This window comes from Numida meleagris, chromosome 1 (genome assembly GCF_002078875.1).
Source record: "Numida meleagris isolate 19003 breed g44 Domestic line chromosome 1, NumMel1.0, whole genome shotgun sequence".
Taxonomy (NCBI): Eukaryota; Metazoa; Chordata; class Aves; order Galliformes; family Numididae; genus Numida; species Numida meleagris.
Genome location: NC_034409.1, coordinates 191,646,603 through 191,660,573, shown reverse-complemented (window position 1 = coordinate 191,660,573; position 13,971 = coordinate 191,646,603).

Below are 13,971 nucleotides of genomic sequence, written 5' to 3'. Positions count from 1 at the left end.
GGGAACTCAAACCAGAAAAGCACAAACTGTTTATGGTGGGATGTGCTGTTTCCTGTGAAGAACAATAATACTTAATCACTGTTCTATGTTGCAGTTTGAGTTTGGTAGCAGGCTGGTCTCCTTCGCGATCACTTGACAAAGGAAATAGCTCAACAATCCACAACAAATTACTACCAGAAAAACCCCAAATCCTTTAATCTCGTCACACCAAGTACCGTGACATTGCAAAAACAAATTCTTCACTTCTTTCCCAGACTCAACTGGAAGAGAGAAATAATGCCATTCAACAACTGGCATTTAGTTTCCTCTTCTGCTCTTCATTCCTTGACATTTGAAGTGATGCCCAGAAGTCAACAGAAAGATGCAGGCCCTGTTTAGTTCTTTATATGTTTTCTGTAATTCTTAAGGGGAAACATTTTATAAGTGACATAGGAATAGAAAAGCCATTATTTGAAAATAAATGTCTTGAACAGAGTGTTCTCAGAAGCCCACAACAGAAGAAACTGTGATGGGTTAAAATATTTGTGGGAAATCCTCTGTTATTTGTCCTTATGAGAAGGAGGAAGGATAGTTGTTTTTTGTAATGGAATAAAGTGCTTATGTTAACCACTGGCAGCGTGGAAAACACGTGTAAGAAAAACAAATGAGGGTTGGAGAGAACGTGAGCAGTAATTTAGTCTCTGAAATCATAATTAAATTCTGGCTGTTTACAGCCTTCATGCAAGTCACCTTTGCTTAGGATGGCGGCTCTCCTGGAAAATATTGCAGGCATTTCTTTGAGAAATGGAACTAAGCAAAGATAATGCTTCCTGGTATTTTCTGTTGTGCTCTAATGATCTCTGGAGATGGGGGGGAGAAGACTTCTGGATAGGGCAAAACTGGAGAATCTTGGGGAGATTTAGACTGGATATAAGGAAAAAGTTATTTACAGTAAGGGTGGTGAAGGAGTGGCATGGGTTGCCCAGGGAGGTGGTGGTGCCCTGTCCCTGGAGACAACCAAGGTTGGGCTGGATGGGCTCTGAGCACCTGATGGAGCTGTGGTGTCCCTGTTCATTGCAAGGGAGTTGGACCAGATGGCCTTTAAAGGTCCCTTCTAACTCAAAGGATTCCATGATGCTATATACCATCTGATACATTCATACTGATAGATACCATCACCAAGTTGTCCAGCTGGTAGAAGAGGAAACATGAAGCCTTCATGTCAGAAAAGATACAAAAGTCATTTTCATGCAACTTTTGGAAAAAGCGTGCGGTTGCCCTTAGAGGACCTCTATCACCCTTCACCAGGGTCCCAATCTCACTACCCTCTTTCACAAGCCGACCCAACAGAGCTATGTGTGGTAAGCTTAGCTCCAGTGTGGGGGCATAGATGGGAAAAGTGCTTATGTATTCTTTTACCAGTGGAAAACTCAACTTTGGTAACTCAACTTCTGTAACTTTAAGTTAGAATTGGCTTCTGTAACTCAACTTCTATAGCAACAAGGTGATCTGTGCATGTGAGAAAGAAATCTCTGTCCCTTCTCTGTTAAAGCTTTTCTTACCCTTGGGCCTCTCTCCTCAAATAAACACCAGCAAGTCGCTGACCAGCTTCCCTCCTTTGAGGGGAGCATGCCTTTGTGGTGAAAATGCCAAACTGGCGTTAGTCAGTCCCTCTGACCCCAGGCAAATAAATCACTTGCTCTGCTCTTCGCCTTGGCTCCCAAGCATTTGGCCATCTCTTTGCTTTGCAGGGTAGCGTGAGGATAAAATCCACTTGTGATTCTGTGTTGCTTGGATACTTTGTGGACTTAGGGCAAAATGAAGAAAGAAAGAGAAAAATGCATTTTCTAGAGTCTTCCCTCTGGTCCCCACCTCTCCTCATGTAATTAACCAACTGCTGTGTCTTTCCTCAGGGCCAGTTTGCCATCCTGAGCTGCCAATCTCGCTTCTCATCTGGTGTCCTCACTTCCCTCAGGTCCCTGCAACTTTTTTCCTTAACTGGCAACTTTTAATTGACAAATCATCACCTTCTTCCAGCATGCTTCCTCTCTACCCTTGAGAACTGCATAGTTTGTCCAGTGAAAGGTATTGTTTCTCCCAGAAAGAACCTGTGCCTCATGCATCCTTAGAAGTCACAGCTACAATTACAGCAACCTGATCTAGCAGACGCCAACTCTACCCATGACAGAGGTCTTAGAACCAGATCCAACTCAAACCATTCTAGGGTTCTGTACAAATAGAAACACGTAGCAACGTTCAAGGCTGGTTTGGTGTTTGTGGCTCCAACATGAGTTAAAATGGTTTGCAGGGCTTGGTGAAGAGCATCTGGCTGGGTTCAAGTGGAGTGCACATCGATCAGCTGACCAGAGAGTAGTAGAGCTACACTAGTTCGTACCTGCTCATGCGCCTCAGTTCCAATCAATTACGTGTTGAGATTTATGTTTTAAATGAAGAAGAAATTACTTGTGTCACCCTCAGATTTTATTGTGCATCTGTGTGCTCTGTGGGGTGATCTGGACTTTTCAAGGCCGTTAGCCAGAAAATAGGTATGCAGTCCTTTTAGCAAAAATAGATAGAAATTATATATATATATATATAATATATACATGTATAGAAATATATGTATGTATATATAGTGATATACATTGTTGGCCAAGCGTACCACTTTCTGAAAGCAAATGACAACAACTCCTTTCTTCTCCACTGGAACACTGCTGTTGCACAACCTAGCAACAGATGATGCCAAGATGCTTTGGGGAATGCTTGCAGCAATTGGGCTTTATTAATTGCCAATAACGCTCATTTTCCTTCCTCCTGGACCCAACATCAAGGCCATCTTTGCAAAGGCAACATATTCAGGCAGAGTTGTTCTGCTGAGCCACTTCACTCTGGGTGGAATACAAGAACATTAGGAACAGCCACTCATTGTAACTTTAATTTATAAGACTGCAGCAATCTAGGTGTTGACTTTGTGTGCAAGATACAGCAGCTGGTGCTGTGTGTTCTGCCAAGCCTTTTACTGCTGGTGGCTGGGCAACTGCTGAGTTTGTTTGCAGTGATGTTAGAGCTCAAGCATGATTTATTAGGGGTCTAATACTCTAAGCTGCCTTTCCCTCTGTTCCCAAATGATCTTCTTGCCACGTAGGTCAGGAGGTACTGCTTTGCTGAGTATAACAGAGCTGAAGGTCACCCTGTGTTCTTAGCTATCAAAAAGCACTTCTATTTTTCTACACATTTCCATACTTTCTTGACCTTTGGCAGTCCTTGTGCCTCGTTTCACTGTCTACAACTCTCCCAGTAAGCCAAATGGGGTCAGAACATGATCCTCAGTGTGGTCCTGTGGTTGTCCAGTCCTTATCTGCTAGCATGGCCATTGCCATCAGAATAAAGCAATGTAAGATACCTATTCACAGACCTGTGCTTCAGAGGAAATTCCTTTTGGATGGAAGCAAGGAAGCAAAAAAATCACCAACCCAGCTCTGTGCTCAAATGTAGCTGCAAATAAAACTTTCTTCACAGTTCAAAGCAAAATCTCCTGTGAAATCCATCTCTTCGTGTTGTTGAGTTCTTTGCTTTAGGCTTTAAATGGTTAACTTCACATTTCAGTTTGTCCCCCTCATCCCTTCGTGGCTGATCATAAATACACTGCAGTGAAATCCAGGTATTAGATAAGGTTTGTAAAGAAGCATAGACGCGAACTGTACTTTATAGATTACAGATAAGACATACACCCTGTCTAGGAGGCTTTGAGATCTAAAGCAGCAAAGTTAAACACATGGCAGCACACGGGAAAATATTCCATGGTGAGGATTATCTGGGGTTAACAGTGATTAGAAGAGGAGTGCTGCTTGGAGGGCTGAATTTTAAGCAGCGCTTTGAAGAACAGAGAATGTTTGACACATGAACACGGGGAAGGGGCAAAGGCACAAGGCTGAAGAATGTGAAGAGACAGAAAAGAGAAATAAGATGGGAAGAGAGAGATAAGGCAGCGTGCTTGGAGTGAGGGTCTCGATCTTGGGCTTTACTGGAAAAACACAGGTTTTCGCAATCACTGAAGGTAGAGAAGGAGAGATCCTAGCATAGCTCTGTCGATGACTTCAAGTGTATGGCTACATATTGTGTGGGGTCCTGGCCTCAAAGAGGAAAGTGTGGACTTGGGAACCAAAGAAAAGATGAAGTAACAAAGAGAGGAAGAGTCAAAAGTCAATGGGAGTCAATGGGAGATGGAGAGGTGGGTTCTGGAAGGAAGATGAACTTTTTCTGGGGAAAAAAATAGTGTTTGAGATGCAGGTTCTGAGGTTGCTGTGGGATGGAGGGGGAACCTGAAGCAGTGTCAGCGTGGAGTGGTCTGTGGCTGTGCTGCCAGACACCGAAATACAGAAGAAATACATTAGGAGAGAAGGTGGATGGAAACGAATGTAGAGGACCAAAACTGGGATCCAGATGAACACCAACATGCAGAAAATGAGAGAGAGGAGCTCTTGCAGAGAGTGCTGGAGGAAATGGTGGGAAGATTCAGAGAAGGATGTCAGTCCCAAGACACCTCCATCTTTGTCCTGCTATGGGCTTTGCTCTCTGTCTTGTCACACCCAATGTGACCAACTGCTTCTGTCTGGATGTGACTCTACTTATCTATCTATTAAATTTCCAAAGACCTATCTGTGCTTTTCCAGTCTGTGCCTCACTGTTGGGAAAATTCCCCTGTAGGCAGACCTACACCACCAGTGCATGCAGAAACCTTGATGATTTCTGTTGAGCAGTGATGGTTTATTGCTCTCAGTGCTCCCCCATCTGCATTCACCTGTCTGCCCATTGCTTTATGCTTTGCCTGTGAGCCAGGTGGACCTTTTGTAGACCTTCAGGGTGCTGCAGTGCTGTAGGAAAGTCATGTCCTAGGCTAGATATTCCTCCCTTTTAGCTGATGCTGGGTGAGTTGTCACCCTTCTCCTGGCCGATCCGTAGGTGAAGCCCAGCTTCACGATGGTAAATATCCAGGAAGGAGTCTGGGGCACCCACCCAGATGTGGGACCTGGAAAACACCCCCTGTGCAGCAGATGCAGATGCAATGAGCCATTTCCAGCAGCAAAAAAACAACGGAGAGCTATCAGCAATCAACAGGGAAGTAGGTGGGTGGATTAAAGACAAAAAAAATAAAGAAACTCGTGAAAAAAAAAGTTAAGATAGGTCTTTTTTTCTATTTGTCTGTGCTTGTTGCAAAAATTCCCAGAAAAAAGAATAAGGGTAGTAAATAGCACCATTTCACAAGCCAAAATTTGATTATGAGTGGAAAAACAAACTTGTCCAACAGCAGCTGCTGGTTTATATGTTGGCCATAAAACATTTGGTATTATGAAACATCTAATAATATTTAGCAACTGCAGCAATCTAGTTAATTTTTTAATAGATGTTCACTTACATCCTGTTTATAAGATGTTCCTGAACATCTGCAAAATTACAAATATGTATTGTCATGACAATGTGATTAGGAGAGATGTCTGCTTGGGGTGATGGTCATTAATTAAGGTTGTTTAATTTATAGACTGGAAAAAAACATGATGCAGGGTAAAGCTATTAAGTGATATTAAGTCTTCAGCTAGCCCAAGTTGGTCTGGTTCATTCAGTCTAAACTCTGGTCCAAATTTCTATCCTGTTTTAATAAAAATTGTGCATCTTGTAATTTATTTGCCCATCTGCTTTGTAATTTTTAGCACTGTTTCAAGAAAGGGATAGATGTGACACTGGGGGACATGGTTTAGTGGGAAGGGTGGTGATGGGTTGATGGTTGGACTTGATGATCTTCAAGGTCTTTTCCAACCTTAATGATTCCAGGATTCTAAGATCCTATTTTTCTGACGTTCCCCAAGACACGTAGATCTGGTTTGGGTTTGAATTTCAGTTTTTCTGCAAAAGCAAGTATTAACCCTCAGAGATTTTCACCCAAGAAGTCTGAACAAAATTGGGTGGCAAATAAAATTTGCCCCCTAATCCCAATTTCTGTATTACTTTTCCATTTCGTAAAGATAAGAGTTCCCATGCAAGGATGCCCTAGGACAGACTGGTGCACGCTAGAGGAATCTCATGCTGCCTGTGGGATTTGGGGTGATTGGAGCAAGTGCTTACACAACTACTGGACAGTCTGCAGATTTACCATGTGAGCAGGGCAGAAAGACTCAATTTCTCACTGTCCTGAGCCCTGATCATCTTCACTGACCTATTACATGTGGTAAGATGTAAGTCATCAACAGATATGGCAGAGTGGGCAAAGCTCATAGCCATTTCTGGTGCTGGTACCACTGGTCTCATGGGGTTAGAGTAGACAGTTCCCAGAGGTCCTTTCCAAACCCTATGATTCCATGATTCTGTGATTCTTGCAGCAATACTTGCAAGCAAATACAGATGAAGAACAGAGGCTGATTCCATGGGCCACCTTTGTGTCTTGGTGGCTGCATTTTGCAGGTGAAATGTGGGGAAAAGTGCACGTCCAACGCCTGTTCTCTGCAGACAAACAGGAGGCTTCCTTCCCAAGACCTGGAAGCTTCGAACAGCTCTGACTTTTCTAGCAAAGAACCAGGGGAAAAACAACTGCACCCTGATCAGTTTGTGCAGTAGTAGCAAGAAGTGTTTGTGATAGCAGCCAAACAACTTATTTCCCCTTCTGGTGTGTAGGGATGTGCAGGAGTGAGTCCAAAATCAATAATACTCAGAAACACAACAACACTGCGCGCACACACATAATTAAACCTTCCTGCCTAAAATATCAGCTCAGAGCGCATATTTACCTACTCATGTTTCCCACTAAAAATAAACAGATTGAAGTCACAAAACCTACTGTGTGTGAGTAGGTGGGGGAAAAACACCGCAAGTGAAGTGCGGCGTGTTGATAGCAATTCCTCGGTGCAGTGCTTGCAGGCTCCCTTCCCATCTCACCCTCCCTTCAGTCTGGATGGAGTTGCTGGACAATTCTTGCCAGCAAATACTGGGACAGCGTGCCTGCTTTGTGTCTGCGTTTTTATCAGTTACTCACAGCCGCTGCAGCCGCATTTCCATGCAGAAGTTATCAGAAATTGTTCTTCTTTTTGTTTGCTTGTTTGATTTTTTTTTTTTCCCTAGCTTTTTCATTTTCTTTTATTCTTCAGCTGGACACACCAAGGCAGCAGGCTAGGACTCAAATCCTACGTTTGTTTTCTGGCTTTGCCACTGACTCACCAGTTCCTTGGGAATATGTTACACTCATAATGTATGGGGGGTGGCATCAGACTGTGCCCATGCAAGGTTTTGTTTTTGTCCCGAATAAAACTACTTAAAATCTCATTTGGATCATTTGCCATTGGCTTTATGCAGCCAGGGTGAATGTTTGTTGGAGCAAAAAGTGGTGATTGCAGAGAAAAAGCTAGGGAAAATTGGGATGCTGATGGACCTCATGATGTTCATTCTGTTTGATGTAAGAAGCAGCAAGCCACTCAACATCTTTTGATGTAACATCCATATTCAACCCAAATAGCTGAACACATGGCATTTTCTGTGAGTCATAGAATTGTAGAATGATTAAGGTTGGAAAGAACCTCTAAGGTCATCAAGTCATCCAACCCCACCCCATCCCCACCATGCTCACTAAGGCACGTTTGTCAGTGCTACCTCTAAATTGTTCTTGAACACCTCCAGGGTCAGTGACCCAACCACCTCCCTGGGCAGCCTGTTCCAATACCTCACCACCTTCAGAGACAAAATTTTTCCTAATATCCAACCTGAACCTCCCCTGATACGGCTTAAGGTCGTTATCTCCTGTTCTGTCGCTAGCTGCCTTTCCCCAAAGTGCAGGTTTTGAGCCCAGAAAATGAACTTGGACCCTCCCTTTATTTTGAGTTAAGTTGCACAAGAACTGCTTCTACCAAACGGTGTCTGAATATCCCATGCATTTTCCCAAACTGTGGCATTTAAAGGAGGGATGGATTGTCCATGGCAGAGGTGTAACAGGGATAAGTGAGCAATGCTGACACTGATATCCAAAGTACGGGCCCTGTTTGTGTTTAGATTACTAGAGTAAATTCTATGATTCTACGATAATTAGAAATAATACCTTGGTGCATCTCTACAACCTGCACAGAGCAACCACTGAATGGAATCTCAAATTGTGGAAAATGAATTACTGTACTCAGCATCTCCTGGATGAAGATCAGGGATCTCTCCCCTTTTCTTGAACATTTTGTAGCTGTTATGTGCTCTTTTCCTGAGAGATCCACACAAGACCCCTATTACAGTATTATTTTTTTTTTGAGAGAGATTCTTTGTGGTTTATTTCACTCACAGCTGGAAAATAGGTAACAGATCTCTTAGTTAAAAACTAAAATGAAAAACGCAGTGTGCAGCAAAATGAGCTTTGGATGAAATGTTCCAGACTAACTCTGAGAAAGGCAAACTCCTCTTTCTTAATTATCTTTATCCTTTAATGATCCATGGCCCTGAACATCTGTCCCAAAATATTCAGGCTTGAGGCTGCCAGAAAAAGGGCTGGAGGTTAAGGGCTTGAACTTCCTGGAGAAACTACACTTGCCAATAAAGGCTTTGGCTAAGAGGCGTAATGGGAGATCGATGAAGATCCATCTCAGAGCAGAAAGTGATGCCAGTAGTTTGCTCAGATGCAGCGTTTTCAGTGGAGACTTATGGAGATGTTTTGTTGTTGTTGTTGCCTTTTTCGACAGGGAGAGGGGGATATTGCTTCTTTTTGCAAAGTTCATCCCCCTTCAGCAACCATCTATCGGTAACAAAAGGAATGATGGACTGGGAGACCTCTTTGACTTTCAGCCGAGATCTTGGCAGAACACAAAATAAGGGGTTGTTTCCTTTATCTCCTGCCAACACTTTTAATATTTCCACCAGTCCCACTGGGCATCGAACAGACACCAAATTTGGGTAAGACAATTTCCAGCACAATGCATGATGCATGACCCCGTTGACAAGCAGCGTTTGTGGGAAGCGCTGCGCCTCGTGGTCTTCAACTAAACACAGGTGAAGCACTGAGTTTATTCCTGAAGGCCAGGATTACTTCAGCCGTCATGGAACAGAAAGATAAACAGAAGCCATAAAGTAACAAAGCTTTAAAAATAGTCCCATCTGTAAATTGCTCGGTGATTTAACAGGGACTGCACATGGAGAGGAAGAAGACTACGTGACTCTATGGCTGGAGCTTTGTATGAGTTTTGAAGGGTGGGCAGAACTCCTGCCATCGGTTGTGGCCAAGCTTACGTCTACGTGGATCTGGCCTGTAGGAAACAGGGTGTTGGAGGGCCCAGGATCAGGAGCAGGTGACCTCTGGGTCGCAATGACTCCATAGATTTAAGCTGTTTTCATTTCTCGGTCCAGCCCAGATGTAACCAAATGCAGCCTACATCTCTGGCCTTATGAAACATCCACTATTTATATCTCGTGGGATTAATTTCCCAAGCCTGGCTCCTCCCTAGGAGGAGTTTTATAAATTTCATCCTACTCCGATGGAAGAAATGGGTTTCCTCTCCCAAACCCCATGACATCTTTAGGATGATAGCACCCTGGTAGCAACACCTTCCATGACAGGGGGTTGAAATTGGATGATCTTTAAGGTCCCTTCCAACCTAAGCCATTCTAGGATTCCAAGATGATCCTATAATACCTTCTTATGGCTCTACCAGCTTTATTCTCATCCCTGCTCAAAAACAGCAGATGGAACTTGCTCAGAGATTTCAGTTCACGGAACTATCCAACCTTTTGTCTGCATGAAGGTTCAGAGGGGCTGAAAAATAATAGCAAGAGGACAATTCCCTTAGCACAATGGCTTTCATTCCCTCACGCAAAGATGCTGAGAAGGATGAAAACTGTTTTTGATTTATTTTTTTTTTTTCCAAGGGAAACTGCCAGCCAGAGTTTAAAACTAGAGGGGGTTGACTCACAGATATAAACCGAAGGGCTTTTAGAGTCTAAAGAAAAATAATAATAAAAATAATTGACTTTTCTGTGAGAGGAAAGCGAATTTCTGGCTCAGGGTCACTGGAAAGAAAAGGGTTGGAATAATCATAAAATATGACTGTCAATTATATTAATCAGTGTACTTGGGCAGTCTGGAAAGACCGGGCTGTGCTTCAGTGACATAAACGGTACAAATTACTTCAGAGTTCTTGTTAACTAGCAGAGGGACACAGTCAGCGATGTATCATTGCTCCAGTCCTGCACACCAGTAAGATTCATTGGAAGGGTAAGTAGCCATCATCATTTCACACCAAATCCCAGTGCTCTACACTTTTATTGCAGGGCAGTTCTTGTTCTTCCCTTTGTTCTCCAAATTCACACCAGGACAACCAGGAAAGCTTCCATTGGAGTAATTGTGAAAAATCAGAGAGAACTGGTACTCATCCCAGCTGCTCCATGAGAGAAATGCAGTAGTTATGTCTTGATCCCATGTATGAATGAGGGTGGATCTGTGGATAGAAACAACTGCCTCACTAGTGACTAAGCAGATTGATTTCTTCCACTGCTTCACAGCACCACAGAAGGTTTGTCAACATTTACCGAAATCTCAGTGCCCCTGGAGTTTTCTTTCCCAGAGCAATCTCAGTGTATCTGAGAACTGCTCGTAGTATCACTGTGCCCATTAACAGCGCTTTGGGTTTCGCTCAGTGCCATGCATCACTATCTCTTATTGCACAATGCAGAACAAAGCTACAGATTACCATTACACACAGATCTAATCCTGACATGTGCTACCTATCTCTTTCCTTATCACTGCTTTGTTGGCTGTCTAACTCAAGTGCTGCATGCATCTCATGGTAAATGACACAGAGGTCTTTGTGGCCAATTATATACATGCATTGATTGGCTCCAGAAGAAGCCCTTTACTCTTACCTCACTGTAGTAAAGCCTCAGGAGTCTTTTTCTCTCTCTCTGAACATTTACTTTTGACCTGGAACAGCAGATGAATTGTGATTAAATAATTATTTATCAGGAAGCCTAAGTTGTGTGGAGGTTTCTAAATGTCATCGTCTTTTAATCTGAAGGACAAATCTTATCTAGTGTGTGGGAATAATGCATGGGAGGAATTGCTGGTCAGCTTGATACTTTTGTTCTTTATCAAAGTAGCCTCAGGCTCAGAGGCTATATGTAAAGCATTTTTCAACATGTGAGCTCACTCCATTAAGAAACAAGTAGGAGGCTCAAATGGAAGCCCACAGGGACTGGATTTTGATATTTTTCTGCCCCAAAGGGTGCCAGGACAATGTTGCTCCCAGATACTGTCGAGCAAAAGGACCTGGAACCATTTTTCAGCTCTCCATGCCCAGCCACCGTCGGCATTTTGAGTTGCCCTTATGCTGCTCCATAGATGAGTTGTGCCTTGGCAGGATGCAAAGCTAAGCACTTCCTCGGTGTTTTCACCACTGCTGGTGCTTTCCAGGCTGTTTATCAGCATGTGTTCAGAAAGAGCTTCCAAACCATCACCCGGGGATGTCCCTACCTTGCATGTATTGAAGTTGTGAAGCATTTGTCTGGAGTGGGATCTGCAAGGGTGGGAACACCAGAGCCAAAAGCATGGCTGGGGCAAGCTCTATCTCACCCTAGATTGTGCAGATCAGTGGAACTGTGAATGATGGAGAAGTATGAACACAACCAAGCCAAGCATCCAAGATGTGATATTTAGGCTTCACCTCACCCATCACTGCAGTGCTGTTGCTGTTTTGCTGTTTTTTGGTGCGCAAGTTGGGTGGGAGGGGGGTGAAATGGGGACTTGTCAAAGACTGCGCTTGCAAGCAGCAAGTGATCAGTACTGTGGACATGACTTCCTAAAGGTTTTCAGGGTGGCCTCAATTGTAGTTGACCGAGAGGACTTGCTGCTGGAAAAGGTTTGGCAGGATTTCAGTGTGCCTACCCTGATAGAACCATAGAACCTTAGACTGGCGTAGGCTGGAAGGGACCTTAAAGATCATCGAGCTCCAACCCCCCACGCCATAGGCAGGCTTGCCACCCACCAGATCAGGCTGCCCTGGGCCCCATTCAAGCTGACCTTGAACGCCTCCAGGGACACGTGTGAGATACGTTCTGAGAAGGTCAAGACGTATTTGCCAACCCGCTGCCGCCTTCGCACACGGTGAGGGCTCATTGTGAGTCTCGCAAAGCCAGTCGCGGTTGGTACATCCCCTGTCAGCAGAGGCGGAGGGGGAAAACATCCCCCAAACCTGCTGCCCCCACTGCAGTGCTCTGAGATGAATGAGATGGGTGCCAAAATTCGGGGTGAGCAACCAGAGGTATGATATGGAGTTTCCTTCAGCGGTAAGATTCCCATTGCATAGGCTGCTTCCATTTCTTCATTTCCTCTGCTGTGACGGTGCTTTCTGCTTTTGGTCTTATCTAGAGACCTTTGAGGCTGCGGAGGAGCTTTCGATTTAGTTGTGTTTATCAGCACCTCATTTCAAGACATAGCTGATCTCATCTCATGTCCGTGTCTGGTGGAGCCTAGGTAGTCGTTTACTCGTTTACAGAAAAGGGGCTGAAGCATGAGATTGCAGCATAGAATCATAGAATCATTAGGGCTGCAAAAGACCGCTAAGTTCATCAAGTCTAACCGTCAGCTCATCATCGTCACATCTAAATAACCACTTCTGAAGCTCACAGAGCAACAGGAGAGGCCTGAAAGTGATGAGTAGTTGAGTTCTTCATTCTGAAGACATCTAAAGGATTATTTGCAGCCTCTAGCATGGGATGGATCCATGTCAGACCTTGCTGAGAATTCCAGTGTCCTCCTGTCCCCCTCCAAACTGTGAGGAGGTTGGGATGTGTCAGCAGTGAACGGTTCTTCTTTCTGTGAAATTGTGGCTGCCAAGAGAAATCATCTTGTGCAAGTCTTTGTTTTCTCAGAATTGCTCCTTCTTACCACATGTCCCTGGGCTGTGCTCCCGCTGTGAGGCCAAAGAGGGCAAGCCACCTAAGCAAACCATTGACTCACACTTTCACCTCAAATTGGCAAAGACTGCCCAAAGCTGAGCCAGATATGCAGGCTGCACAAACCCAAAGAACTTCCAGCTAGATTTCTGCATGCTTTTCCTGTCTTTTGTGAATTCTTCCCATACTTCAGATTCATTTGCTTAGGACTCACTGCATTGCTCACTGTTCTGAGGTCATTACAACTCTTTGGAAGTGCGAGTTGTGTATGTGGCTGTTGGTGCAAAGGCAGCTGGATCTGTAGGACTTGGTTTGATCCCTATTTTGTCTTCCTTTGATAGGATGAGAGGGAATGGCCTCAAGTTGTGCCAGGGAAGGTTCAGGCTGGATATCTGGAAAAATTTCTTCTCTGAAAGAGCAATGATGCACTGGCACAGGCTGCCCGGAGAGGTGGTAGAATCAGTGTCCCTGGAGGTGTTCAAGAATCATGGGGATGTGGCACTGAGGGACATGGTGTAGTGGGCAATATTGGTGGTAGATGGACGGTTGGACTGGATGATCTTAGAGATCTTTTCCAGCCTTAATGATTCTACGATTCCTACAGGAAACCCACCTCAGGCCACCACCTCTTGGCTGTAGATAAGGAATCTCGATAGTGCTTTGGACTAACACCTGTGTGCGTGTCCTTTCAGAGAGGAAGGAAAGGGCGGCTGCCTTGGGTCAAGTCATCTGGGCGAACGACATGTGCAATCACAGAAGGTGATGGAGCACGCCTTTCCATCAGCGCCAGCTTACTCTGGATCAGGCCCAGGATGCATCATTGCGGCTGTGATGTGTGGTAGGATTCTTTTGTATACACAACTGTGTAACCAAGTAAGGTTTCTTTTCGGAATGGAACTGGTTGTGCAGCAAGACTCTAGGCTTACAGGGAGGGGCAACATAAGCTGGTCAGTGTTTTTTAAGCTAGAAACCCCCACCCCTTTCCCCTTGAGTTTAATTTTTTACAATGGTCTGTTGGTTTTGATGCCAAATACTGGTGTTCATCATTTCTTTTGTGTGTGAAACCTTTGCAGCTGGGGACTTTCCATGGGG